The sequence below is a fragment of the Paroedura picta genome, chromosome 4 (genome assembly GCF_049243985.1).
Source record: "Paroedura picta isolate Pp20150507F chromosome 4, Ppicta_v3.0, whole genome shotgun sequence".
NCBI lineage: Eukaryota > Metazoa > Chordata > Lepidosauria > Squamata > Gekkonidae > Paroedura > Paroedura picta.
The window spans coordinates 34,129,298-34,142,452 of NC_135372.1; the positions used below are offsets into that span (position 1 = coordinate 34,129,298).

The 13,155-nt window shown below is 44.5% G+C and overlaps 1 protein-coding gene across 7 annotated transcripts in view; it reads left to right on the plus strand.

The window, feature by feature from the left end:
- TMEM121 (transmembrane protein 121) overlaps window positions 1–13,155 on the plus strand; it is a 123,829-nt gene that overhangs the window by 12,328 nt on the left and 98,346 nt on the right. For 6 of the 7 annotated variants that reach the window (XM_077332283.1, XM_077332278.1, XM_077332282.1 and 3 more), the window contains one exon: window positions 1,880–1,994. The exons of the other annotated variant lie outside the window; for it this stretch is intronic. The gene's annotated coding sequence lies outside the window, so the exon portion shown is untranslated. The remainder of the gene's footprint in view (window positions 1–1,879; window positions 1,995–13,155) is intronic. 7 annotated transcript variants of the gene reach the window in all.

Below are 13,155 nucleotides of genomic sequence, written 5' to 3' on the forward strand. Positions count from 1 at the left end.
ATCAGCCTCTTTAGAATCTGTGGCACTTCGCAAAGTCCCTCCCTTGCTCTGATCAGCTTGACAGCAGCATGAAAGGAGAAAGGACCGCCCCGTCCCAGAACAAAAGGAATTGCTTGCAAAGATGCAATCCCCAGGGCTGCATGTAGCTCCTGCTTCTAAGCAACGGTGTGCATGGTGTGGGAAGGAGAAGGGACCACAAGGACCCTGGTTCTAGTCCCCCTCCCCCCACATACTTATGAAGAGGAGTGACATTTTTCTTTTTAGCTTTGTACAATTCCTTGCCTTTCATCCCGATGTCAGAGACAATTGATCGGCTTACCAAATCATCATTTTTCCAGCATTGCCGACTTCATATTGCCTGGTGCTCTGTGTCAAGTTTCCTTTGAAAAACTTTGGAAATGCAAAAAGGAAAGGTCTTTTTGAAAATTAATTCAGGGGTAGGGATCGGCAGCCCTGACCCGGGTGGCCCAGGCTAGCCAGATCTCAGAAGCTGAGCAGGGTTGACCTTGGCTACTGTTTGGATGGGAGTGCACCAAGGAAGTCCAAGGTCACTTGTAGGGATGCCAACTTCCAGGAGGGCCAAATTCAAAGAAGCACCACAGGCCAGCAAATAGCAAGAAACAGGAGACAGCTGTTTGAAGAGGCTGCCAAGTTAATTAACAGAGAACTCTCAAAACTTTCTCTCTTCCTTGGTGTCCAGCCAGAACAACTTCTGGATTTATTTCATTTTCTGGGATCTTTCCTCAATTGCTAGGATGGCATTTGCACTTTATGTCAGACAAGCCAAAGCCTCAGTCTCAGTTAACTTCCTGAACTATTTAAAGTATCTTCACAGTCTCTAGATGCATATGTTAGGTAAGGAAAAACCTCCCCGTCCTCTCTCTGTGGACCCAGCCTTTAAGTGAAGTCTGCGAGGGTGCTTGTGGTCTTCCAGGTGGGACCTGGGGATCTCCCAGGATTATAACTCATTTCCAGACTACAGAGATCCCTGGAGAACTCTATAGGCCACCTTTTCCCACCCACTCCCGACTCCACCCCAAAGTCTCCAGGTATTTCCCAACCCAGAAATGACAACCTTAGCTGAACAGCTCCCTGACAGCCTCCATCAATATGGACTTCTTAGGAGTCAACTTGGGGGAGGTGGACGGCGGAGATCTTTTAACCTCCTCCTCCTGCTCAGCTGGAGGCAGCTTGGTCTCTGCAAGCCAGCCCTGGAGTTCACCTCTCCAATGAATGAGGTGACCGGTCCACTCAGCAAGCCTGCACTTGATATGTGGGTCACGCATGTCCACTCTTGGTTGGGAAAGACCTGGCGACTTTGGGGGTGGAGTCAGGAGTGGGTGGGAAAAAGTGGCATATAGAGCAAAAGCAGCATATAAACTAAATCCTCCCCCACTCCTCCTCTTCCTCCTTCATTTGGAGTGGAGGCTAACAGTATGGACTCTACCCTCCAAAGTAGCCATATTCTCCAGGGGAACTCTCTTTAGTCTGGAGATGAGCTGTAATTCCAGGGGATCCCCAGGTCCCAACTAAAGTTGCCAGTTCTGGGTTGAGGAATCCCTGGAGACATTGGGGGAGGAGCCAGGAGTGGGCAGCATTTGGGGCAGGAAGGGACCTCAATGGAGGATAATAGTTCCTGGAGATCCTCCAGTCCCACCTGGATACTGGCATCCCTATTGTTGGCATTAGTGGCAATGGGGTACCTGAGTATGACACAGTGGTGTGGAACTACGTACCTGGGCCTTATGTGTCACATGCCACCAATCTGCTGAGCCACTAGACTGAGAAAAAGACAGCCTGCTGAGACCTCTTGCTTGTGGCTCAGAGATTTCTCTCATGCTCACTGTGAAGCATGCCAACAGAATACTTTCTTTTCCAGAGAGGTGACTTCTTCAGCCTGCACCACTCACTTATTCCCCCCCAGAAGGCCAAGATGTCAATTTGCCTGAACATCAACCTGCTACTCTTGAACCACATGGCTCTGGATTCTGAGGGTGAGTCAAATTATTACACACTTGTGCCAGAATTCTCTGCCTTGGGGAGTCAGTGGGGGAGATGCCCTTCCCAAAGCTTAAGTCTCAGAAGCAGAAAGGAATAACAGGGAAGTTCTACAACTTGGTTGTCCCTCTATAAAATCTAGACAAAAGTTAGCGGGGCGCATGAAACACACAAATAGGATTTGAGGATTCGGTTTTAATTATTAACGTTTTACTTGTTATTTTATACCTTGTACTCTTTTACTGTTGTATACTGCCCTGGGACCTTTTTTTTAAAAGAGAGGGGCAGTCTAGAACTCTCAGTATACCCTATATACTCGCTCATAAGCCTAGTTTTTCAGCACCTTCACACTGAAAAAGCCCTCCTCAGCTTATATGTGGGTATATACGGTAATTGAAATAAAAGCCTGCTCCAGCCAGTTAATCATTGCATTGACTTTGGCAAATGTGTGCTGCAATCTGAGCTTGCTCTGGCAGCTTGTAGGACATCAATGGTTTGACTGAGGGACTCTGATCTTTCCTTTTGCCTTCAATGGTAAAAGGAATGGCAATGTGGGATGGGAGAGCCTGTGATGATGGAGCATTTCCCAGCCTTGGCTTATATGCAAGTCAATAAGTTTGCCTAGATTTTATGGAAAATTAGGTGCCTCGGCTTATACGCGAGTATGTACGGTAAATAAATAAAGCGGCACTGAGTGCGAAAACAGCTAATCACATTGGAAAACAATGTAACATACCTGCAGGCATTTCTACCAATTTCTGTATTGTACTGTGACATGTTTGATGCTGTAGGTAGGAAGGTTAAATTGTACAGGGTTACTCAGTGCTTATTTAAATGTCACTATAAACCTTGGGGGTTACAAGAACTTGTGTAAGAAATTACTGTGCATTCATCGGCTTTGTTACACACAATACTTGGTTCTCACTCAGGCAACCTCTGTAAAATCCACCTTCCAAATTGTGCTTTTAAAAAATCTTGTAAAGCCCTTTGACTGAATCCCAGTTGCTGTGCAGCAGAGTGGGAAGAAGAATGTGCTTGGGGCGTGGCACCTTGTGGCATAATCCTGTTTCTTTCTTTTTTGACAATATTATTATTTCCGGTTGATCCCTAAATGAGGAAGCATGGGATGGGAAATGCTGTTCTTGTCGCTCACATGAAGAAAAATAATATCATTGCAACGAGAGGAGATAGAAAAGTAGCCAGGAAAGTGAATTAAAAGAAGCTGAACCCACAGAAATACCTGGAACGAAGCTTCTTCTTTGCAGGAATGGGGGAGGGGAAGGTGAACCAATGATGACAGGCAGCTGTAGATGTATGTCTAGGTTCCTCTGAGCTTGTGGTGATGGTATAGGCTGCAGATTACAGAGAGAGGAGAACTCAAGGGCTCCAAACCCCACGGCTCTGGTGTTGAGGAGGCATTCCTTGGGGAAAAGGTGTTAGTGTGTTTGTATCTATGTCAGTACCCTGCCAGGTTGGCTTGTCTTCTCTGGAATGACAGTGGTTCTGTTGAGCTTGCCACATTGGCCCTGGGTTTTGCTTGACTTCTGAGGTTTGAACTTGGTAATATTAGACCTGCATCAGAGTCCCTTGCTTCATTAGGCTCGGCTTGAATTCCAAGGGTTGACATGCGTTGTGTTGGGCTTACCGCATTGGCCCATGCGTTCAGCTGGGATTCTCTGTCTTGACGTTGCTTCTCGTGGGCCTTGTTGGTGCTGTTTGCCTTCAAGTGTCCCTTAAAAGTGGATACATATGTGCGTGCTCCAAGAGGTATGATCACCATGGTCAGAAAGAACGGTTAAAGTTGCATTCTTTGGATGCGTGTGCTCAAAATTTCAAGATAGCCCTCATATAACCTAATACTTTTGCCACAGAGGATATCTGGAATGCCTTATAATTAACCAGCCTTGGCACTAACACGTGATTATATGTTATAGTGTGCATCAATAGACCACTGAGAAAAGCCTTGGAGACCAAACCACGTTTGGTCCTGTTTTAATGCGGTTCGAGGTTATCAACCTAAATGTATTGAATTATTGGTCCTGTTTTATTAATACTGGGTTTTTAACCTAGAAATATCAAAATGTATCAGGCTATACTTCTTAGTTCAACTATTCACCACTTCAAGGGCGTATTGTACCAATGTTTTTATAGCCTCATTTTAGTGCACTTTGTAATAAATACACATAGTTTGGTTTATTTATTTATTTAATTTATGTGCCATACTCCCAGTGCACCAGTTCAGGGTGGTGTACAATTTAGTTTTGTTTCTTTAGCGGGAATAAGTTTTGCTGCCACAGACACTGAGAAATATTGCTTTCTGTGATTCCATTAGCCAAAAAATAGCGATCTATGCCGGGCCTCTTGTGGCGCAGAGTGGTAAGCGGCAGAAATGCTGTCTGAAGCTGTCTGCCCATGAGGTTGGGAGTTCAGTCCCAGCAGCCAGCTCAAGGTTGACTCAGCCTTCCATCCTTCCGAGGTCGGTAAAATGAGTACCCAGCTTGCTGGGGGGTAAATGGTAATGACTGGGGAAGGCACTGGAAAACCACCCCGTATTGAGTCTGCCATGAAAACGCTGGAGGGTGTCACCCCAAGGGTCAGACATGACTCGGTGCTTGCACAGGGGATACCTTTACCTTTATATAGTTGCCATTCCTCCTTTTCTGAATCAAACTCCTCAATTTTGCCATATGAAGCCATGTTTGCACCTTCATGACCAATTTTATAATCAATAAATCTAGATGCTCATGGGAACTGCAGAACTCAGCTTCTTCATTTGCAACCTAGCTCCCACTAACTTAGGAAAATGAAAGGAAGGAAAAAGAATAAATTGAGAGGTGGAGTTTCCCTTAATAAGGCTTCAATTAACTCTTTACTATCCAGTTTATTATAGTTTCTATATTTTATTCTCTCACCCAACTTTTGGGTATCCAGTAATAGCTATGCAGATCAGTGGCTGCGGTGAGAAAGGAGGTGTTGTAACCCTTCGTGCCTGCACTGCTACATTGGCGGAAGGGGGAGGAGACATGGCACCAGCATAGCTAGGCACTGGTTCTCTCGGGATTATGCCGGCAGTGAGCTCAGTCTGTATCCTAAAATGATTGACAAGGAAGTATAGAGCTGTAACCTCAGTCGGGTCACAAGATGGCTCTCAGAGGATTCTTCACATCATCTGGGCTACAGACCTACTGAAGGGACGTAACACAAACCTTAGATTGAGGAAGAGTGCTTGCACGCAAAAGCTCACGCCTTGAATAAATCTTTGTTGGTCTTAAAGGTGCCAGTGGACTCTGATTTTCTTAGATCCCTGGTTATTCTAGAACAGTTTCCTCTGTGCTGGCTCATACATTTTGAAGAGATAAAAAAGAAGACTAGGCAACTGTAAACGAAAGCCACGTAGGAAGGGACCAGGAACAAGACGGCACACTGTAGTTAGATTAATTTGCACTTGTTGTTGGTAATTACAACTCTAGAGCTAAGGCACTTTTAGAAAAATCATGGTAGGGAGGGGGAAGCTTTTTGTCACAATCAAAATTACTATATTTTCTGCTTGGTAAAAATGCAATCGGATTCAACAGGAAAGAAGTTTTGGAAGTCCATTGAAAGGAACAGGAAAGTAACCGGTGGGGGTTGCCTTGGGCCCCCTTTGTGGGGTGAATGTGAAGGCAGGTTAGCCATGGTGGGAGGGAGGGAGAAAAAGAAAAATGTTAGAAAGTAGAAAGGGAGAATAGGAAGGGAGGAAGGAAAGGAGGAAGGGATGGAGGAAAGAAAGAAAGACGGGAGGAAGAAAGGAAGAGGGGGGAAATGAAAAATGTTAGAAAATAGAAAGGGAAGGAAGGATCTCAATAGTAATATATATATTACTCTTAATATATATATATATATATATATATATATATATATATATATATATATATATATATATATATATATATATATATATATATTCTTCCATTCATTCTTCCATTCAATGAATGTTCTGGAGGCAAGCAGAGAGGAAGTGTGCTCAAAAAACAAGAAGTCTCTTGTCGACCCAATCAAGACACTGGAGGATAAAATGTGAAAACCATTAGGAAGTTCCAATTCTAACTGTGTTACATATATATCTCCTCCAATACCCCCTGCAGGACACCTTTTATATTTTGCTCAGTTATGCACACTGCAGATATTGCAAATTCTGACATTTTTTTGTGGAATGAGATTTTAACTGGACAGGCATAAGCACTTTAAATTCCAGCTGATGAGGAGAAATAAGAATTACAATTGGGTGTCATCATGTGACAACCAACTCTGGATTAAAGGTGAGCAGAACTGGTTTGCCATTCGCTTCCTCTTCATAGCAACCCCTGTTTTTCTTGGTGGTCTCCCGTTCAAGGAATAACTGAGGCTGACCCTGCTTAGCTTCTAACCTAAGATGAGAACGGGCTCATCTGGGCAACTGAGATAAGGAGAAAATAAATAGTTTTCTACAAGATGCCTAGTAAAACGTTAATCCTTCTTTTGCCCTGACCTGGGCCTATTCTGCACACAATAGATAATGCACTTTAGAAGTAGATTTTCCTGTCCAGCTGCCAAAGCACATTGAAAGTGCATTATCCTATGTGTGCAGAATGGGCTATGGATAGTTCAGGCTAGCTTGATTTTGTCAGATCTCAGAAGCTAAGCAGCATTAGTCTGATCAGTGCTTGGATGGGATTCCTCCAAGGAATTCCAGAGTCACAATATGGAGGCGGGCAATGGCAAACCACCGCTGAACGTCTCTTGCCTTGAAAGCCCTACGGGGCTGACATTAGTCAGCTGTGACCTGACAACACCACCAAAAAAATCCTTCTTTTGCTGTGGTGGGCAAAGCAGTCCTTGGCCTTGATGGGAACACTCCACTCTGGTTTCGGTTTGACTTCCACGTTACCCTGTGGAAGGGAGAATTAAACAATGAAAAATTGATTTCCTAATGACTATCAATTAACTGTCTAAGCAGAATATTAAATTACACAGAGGCATTGGGGGGGATGCTGTGCGGTTTGCGAGGATCCTCGCCTTCTGCGGGCAGGCGATTAATTCAGAAATTCATTACGCCTCTTGTAGTAAACGAGAGCACATGAAACCCGTAAACATATTTAATTAGGGACTAGTGCTGGCTCTTATGAGCTCGGAATATTCAAGGCGCCCGTTGCCACGGGAGGGGCTTCTTGTGCTGAATAGCCTGACGAAATTTAATTACCTCTTTATTACTTAGGGAAATTGACAGGAAGCTTGAATGATGTGGGGCACTCTGCAATGAATAGCTGATGTCTCTGCCCTCCGCTGCTAGCTGAGTGAAATGTTATTTGGCATTAAGGACACTGGCACATTCACAAAACGCCAGCTCTCTCTTACTCGTGTATTCTGTCTCTGCCTCTCTGTCTCTCTGTCTCTCTCTCTCTGTCTGTCTCTCTGTCTCTCTCTCTGACTATCTCTGTCTCTGTCTCTCTCTGATGAAGAGTGCTTGCACTCGAAAGCTCACACCCTGAATAAATCTTTGTTGGTCTTAAAGGTGCTACTGGACTCAGATTTTATGATTATTCTGTCTCTGTCTCTGTCTCTCTCTCTCTCTCTCTGTCTCTCTCTCTGTCTCTCTCTCTCATATAAACATCCATAGCTGCCACGAGCCATGATCTAAATCAGTCTTTCTCCACCTTTTGACCATGGAGGAACCCCTGAAATGATTTTTCAGGCTTTGAGGAGCCCCGAAAGCGACGCCAGCTGGTCATGTCTTCCTGCCACACCCCTCAGAGGAGCCATGTCACCGGAAGTGATATCACCACCCACTTTAGAAGGCAGGCTTGAGGAAAACTGAGGAGGGAGAGACAGGAGAGGTTTAAGGCGGAGTAGCCACCCAGGCTCTATCCCTTCTCAGGCACAGAAACCACAAGAGAACTCACAGGAGAGAGCAGGGAAGTAACAAAAGTGGCCAATTCCCTAGCTTGTGGCTGAGTCCATTAAGGCAGGAGGGGAATAGCTGCGGATCCCCTCTGGAGATCCCACAGACTCCCAGGGCTCTGTGGGCTCTCTGGTTGGGAATCCCTGCTCTAAATACTCTCCTAAAACATGTACATAAAGAGGCTTCAGCAGCATGCTCCGGTTTCAGGGGGAAGCAGTGCTGGTCTAAAATAGAACAGTTACCTGTAGCGTCTTAGTCTAGCAGCATCTTAGAGACCATTAAGAATTTCAGAGTATCAGCTTGAAAGCTCATATTCTGAAGCTGTGGTTGGTCTCTGAAGTGTTAATTAATTCCAGTCTAACTGTGTTGCAGTGCACATCTCTCTTTTTCTCCTACTAGCGTCCAAGATTTATTAAAAAACCTTTTAATGTCATCCTGCCACCCAGTTTAAGGTCTCCAAGATGGCGAAGCGGTCAATAGCATTGAAACTAACTTTTAAAGAATTGGCTGGTTTTAGTGGTTTTAAAATGAAATTTTTATTATGTAGGTGTTTTAATTTGTTAGCTTCGGTGGCTCTTGTGAAGGCAGAAAGGCAGGATAGAAATTTTGTAAAATAAACACACAGGCATGGATAGTAAAAGCAGTTGCTCAACAAAAGTTACAAAAAATTAACAAAACTAAGATACATCCATAAACAGGAGGGAGGTGGTCATTGATAAAAGGCCAAACAAAACAGAAAAGTCTTCACCGACGAGCAGAAGACAATCCTAAAAATAGGAAATAATTGCATTGTTTGGGGGCACAACCAAGAAGGCCCTTCCTGGGATCAACACTCAGCTAGCCTTAGAGGGTGGGGGGTACCCAAAGTGGGGCCTCTGAGGATGACCATAGTTGGTCAGATAGGTTCATATGAGAGTAGGCAGTCCTTAAGGTATGCTGGTTCCAAATTGCATAGTGTTTTCAAGGTCAATGCCAGCACCCTGAACTGGGCCTGGAAGCTAGCGTTGATGGTACAAGACTGCAGTGTCATGATCCCATGAGCTCATCACAGGCAACATTCTTGCTACAAGATGCTCTGCCAACATTAACTTCCATTCACTCCTCAATTTCACTCCCCCGTGTCATTCCAGCAACCTAATCAAGATGTCACAAGGGCATGCACCACAATGGCCAGATTACCTTGCACCTTCCTGTCTCTTTTTCCGATCCACATCCTGGAACCTGCCAACAGTCTCACCTACATGGAACAACCTGGTGCTTCACAAGAATTTAGCCTTTTTGTATTTTGCTGGTTACCTCCATCACCACACACCACAGGGCTAGGGGGATGACCTCAACCTACTCACAGGGGCAGTTTTCCCCCTTCCCAAATGGAGTGGACTGGTGTTGCAGAATCTGAAGAATCCCTATCTGGGATTAGGCCCCATTGAATAAAATTTGATTTCCTTCTGAGTAAACATGCATATTTTTTTACCATGCGATTTTTTTACCATTGAGTAACCCCTGAAACAGTCTTCAGGCTTCGAGAAACCCCGGAAGTGCTGCGATTGTGCAGAATATGGTTGGGAAGCACAGCTGTGTACATGCCCTCTCGGGGCCACTCCCCCCTCCCTCCAGGCCCATCATTGGCTACTTTGGGAGGGGGAGGGCACGTCAACATGACCGTATATGGTCATATCCCCTGATAAATGCTTAACAATTTAAAAAAAATATATTAAAAATTAACTTCCACCAATTCAGGAAATCCTTCCAGGTCCCTTAAGAAACCCCAGGGTTTCATGAAAGTAGAGAAAGCCTGGGTTGGACTGTGATTACCCACCAAACAATCCGTTCTGCGGTTATTGATTGGCTGCTTATCTAGATTATGAAATCATTTGTTTCATTCAGTGATATTTTCCTGGTGGGTGTGGTGGGGGAGGGGGTTGTCTCCTCCTCAAACTCTTCATCAAGCTCAACGAATGGAGTTCTCCATTCCCAGTCAGGCCAAGCACTCCGAGAGGACCATCCCGGCCAATTTGGCTAAAAGAAGAGTGGCATCTTTAAGATGACAAAAGTTTTATTCGAGGAATAAGGGTTTGTGCATAAGCACACTTTGTCAGAATTTGGATCACTGAAGGGAGGCTTTGTAGCAAAACATTTCGCCCCGAACACAGAGATCTTGGGATGAGATTTGGTACGCACAATTAGGAGAGATTCTGCTTTTGAAGTTCAAATGCCATCAGAACTCCCACACCTGGGAGGGACGTGCAAAATATATTGCAATATAAAATCCACCTGAGATTCATACTGAAAGTTTAATGAGAACCAGTGTGGTGTTCTTGATCCTCCATCAGTCTCAAGCCTCAGGTTTGTGTGTGTGTGTGTGTGTGTGTGGAGGGGGTGGGGTGATCTTGATCCAGGATGATTACACTTACAGGGTTCTCCCAGCCCCAATGATCCTGGGACTGGAATGTGTTGGCCTAGGATGGGAATCGGTCGAGAATTTAGCCATCTGGTTGGTGTATCGCCTACCCAACACACAACCAGCTGCCGGAGGTGGTAACTGCTTGGATTTGCAGTTCCCCAAGTTAGTGGTCATGGGGGACTTCAATGTCCATGTGGAGTTGTCATCTCCAGGATTTGGCTCAGACCTGGTGTTGACCATGGCAATGCTGGTATTCCTGCAATTTGTTACTGGTACCACCCATAAGGCTGGCCACACTCTCGATTTGATCTTTGCTGCTGGGGTACAAGTGGATCTGATGGTAGCTAACGCCATCCCACGGTCAGACCACTATGCCCTGAAGCTCCGGTTGCAAGTCCCACCCCCTCCCTGTTTGGACGGTGGGTGTATTTTAGCCCACCCACAGACACTTATGGATTTATTTAAGGAATCACCATACTGGATAGTGCAGAGGGGAAATAGAGATAGAGATAGGCTGTCTACATGGCTGGCTAGCAGTGAGTGAATAAGAGAGAAGCTTCAGAGAAGAAGCAGGAAATTGTCCCTAAAAGTAGCAATCTAGAGACAGACAAGAAGCAACACTTAACAGGAGAGAAAGGTCCTGACCTCACTGACCTATCTAATGGTCTTCTTGCTGCCCCCTTCAGGCTCTTCTTCTCTTTTTATCTTTGTACACCAGACATTGCCTATTCCAACACTTATATGCCGCTTTTCTCTACTCAAAGGTGTCTCAAAGCGGCTAACAGGAATTGTAGTCCATGGACATCTGGAGGGCTGCAGTTTGACTACCCCTGCTATAAAGGGTTAACAAATTTTAAAATTAACTCCCACCCATTCAGGAAACCCTTCCAGGGCCATCACAAAAACCACAGTTGGCAGCACTTCCTGTCTACGCAATCATGCAAATCTTATGCAGCAGAATTTTGCTAGTCTAAGTCTATTGATGTCAAGAGGTTTAGACCTTAAAAATGTCACCAGTTTACGATTCTCCTTTATCTTCACCTCATTAAAAAAAACAAAAAAACCCTGTTAGTGAGATTGGTTGACTCCATTGGTCAGAAAGGCAGCATGCATATTTTGAAAATAAATAATAATAAATCAGAAAAACTGCTCCGAGGTCTTTAAAAGAGAGGGGATGTCAGCACAATAGTGTAAGAAACTCTGAGGATGGTTTTCAAGGCATCTCTGCTAAAAGCCAGCATGTTAAGAACTGGGCTTAATTTCCCACTCATATTTCCCATATGCAACCAGCTGGGTGACCTTGGGCCAGTCACAGTTCTTACAGCTCTCCTAGTACTCTCTCAGCCTACCTCACAGGGTGTCCGTTGTGGAGAGAGGAAGGGAAAGTCATTTGTAAGCTGTTTCAGGTAGTGAAAGGTAGGGTATAAAAAACCCAGCTCTTGTTATCTAAAGATGGAAACCATACTTTCCCTAAAAGTAAAGAAAGAAGAGCTGCTTAATTTAGCAGCAAAATATCTGTGGAGGGAACATGATAGAGGTAAATGGCATATATAGGGAGAAATGTTTTAAATCTACTTCCCTTGTAATACTGGAATTCATATTGCTTACGTGTTGAGATTCTCTGTATGTGGCTCTTGCCACTGCTGCAGGTGATCACACTGCAGTTTCATCCACAATTTCCTTACTTCAGCAGCAGCCCCTCAATTGCCACCATTCCCTTCCTTCACTTTTGTAAAAATTAGGAATTACCAGATTGTTATAGAGTTATAATTTAAGAATGTTATATCATTATAGCAATCTATTGGTCCAATCTAGTAGAGCCCAACTTTCTTTTGTTTTAATATCTTGAGCCCTTTGTGTTGTGAGTCAAGGGAAATGTGCAATCTGCACTTTCTCCCTTATAACTCCATAATAAAAAGGCCTGGATTTTGACTTTTCTTTTTTAAGCTGGGAACATATAAATTGTGGAAATAGTTCATTATACTATTATTGCAAAATAGCAATTAATTCCCAGAGGATATTTTTTTTGACCCTTCAAAATATTTGGAAGGAAGCTCTGGGGGGGCAGGCTAACGCTACAAAAATAGCACTGATGGGGGTGTTACATTCCCATTCACACAGTAGCCAAAGGCACTTTACTTACAATCATTCCAAAAAGATTGTGCCAAATTAGGTCTGAGAAATAAAACAGCAAAGCAGGAGAAACCCAGCCCAGAGTGAAAGATAGACTAATATCGTGGTTTTCAACCTACCTAATGCTGCGACCCTTTAATACAGTTCCTCATGTTGTGGTGACCCCCAACCATAAAATTATGCAAGGGTTCTTTCACAGAAATTAAACCAAAACCAATGGTGTGAAGATCATGATTGTATATAAATTGGTTTTCCACCTGGGGTTTCTCAGTTCAGTTCTGCCCCTTGTCCCACCATGCCAATCACGCTCTTTTCTGCTGCTCCAGACAGAAGAACGCTCTATCTCGATCTACCTCACAATGCTGTTGTGTGGGTGGCACCCCCCTGACCAAGCTGCTTGCCTTGCCATGACCCCTGTGAAAGAGTCGTTCGACCCCCAAAGGAGACCCGACTCCCAGGTTGAGAACCACTGGGTTAAACAGACTGGATCCTGCAGATGGGATCTAGCTGCACATTGACCAGTTGCATTGCCTGCTTTGATCCTGCCTTGGACCGTCAAGCTCGGTCCTCGGCAGAACCACAAACACAAAAACCCCCATTTTAGCGCTCTCAGAAACCAGGTGAACTTATGAGGTATGGGATGAATCACTCAGAGGGGTCCCGACACCCAAAGGGGTCCTGACACCCAGGTTGAGAACCACTG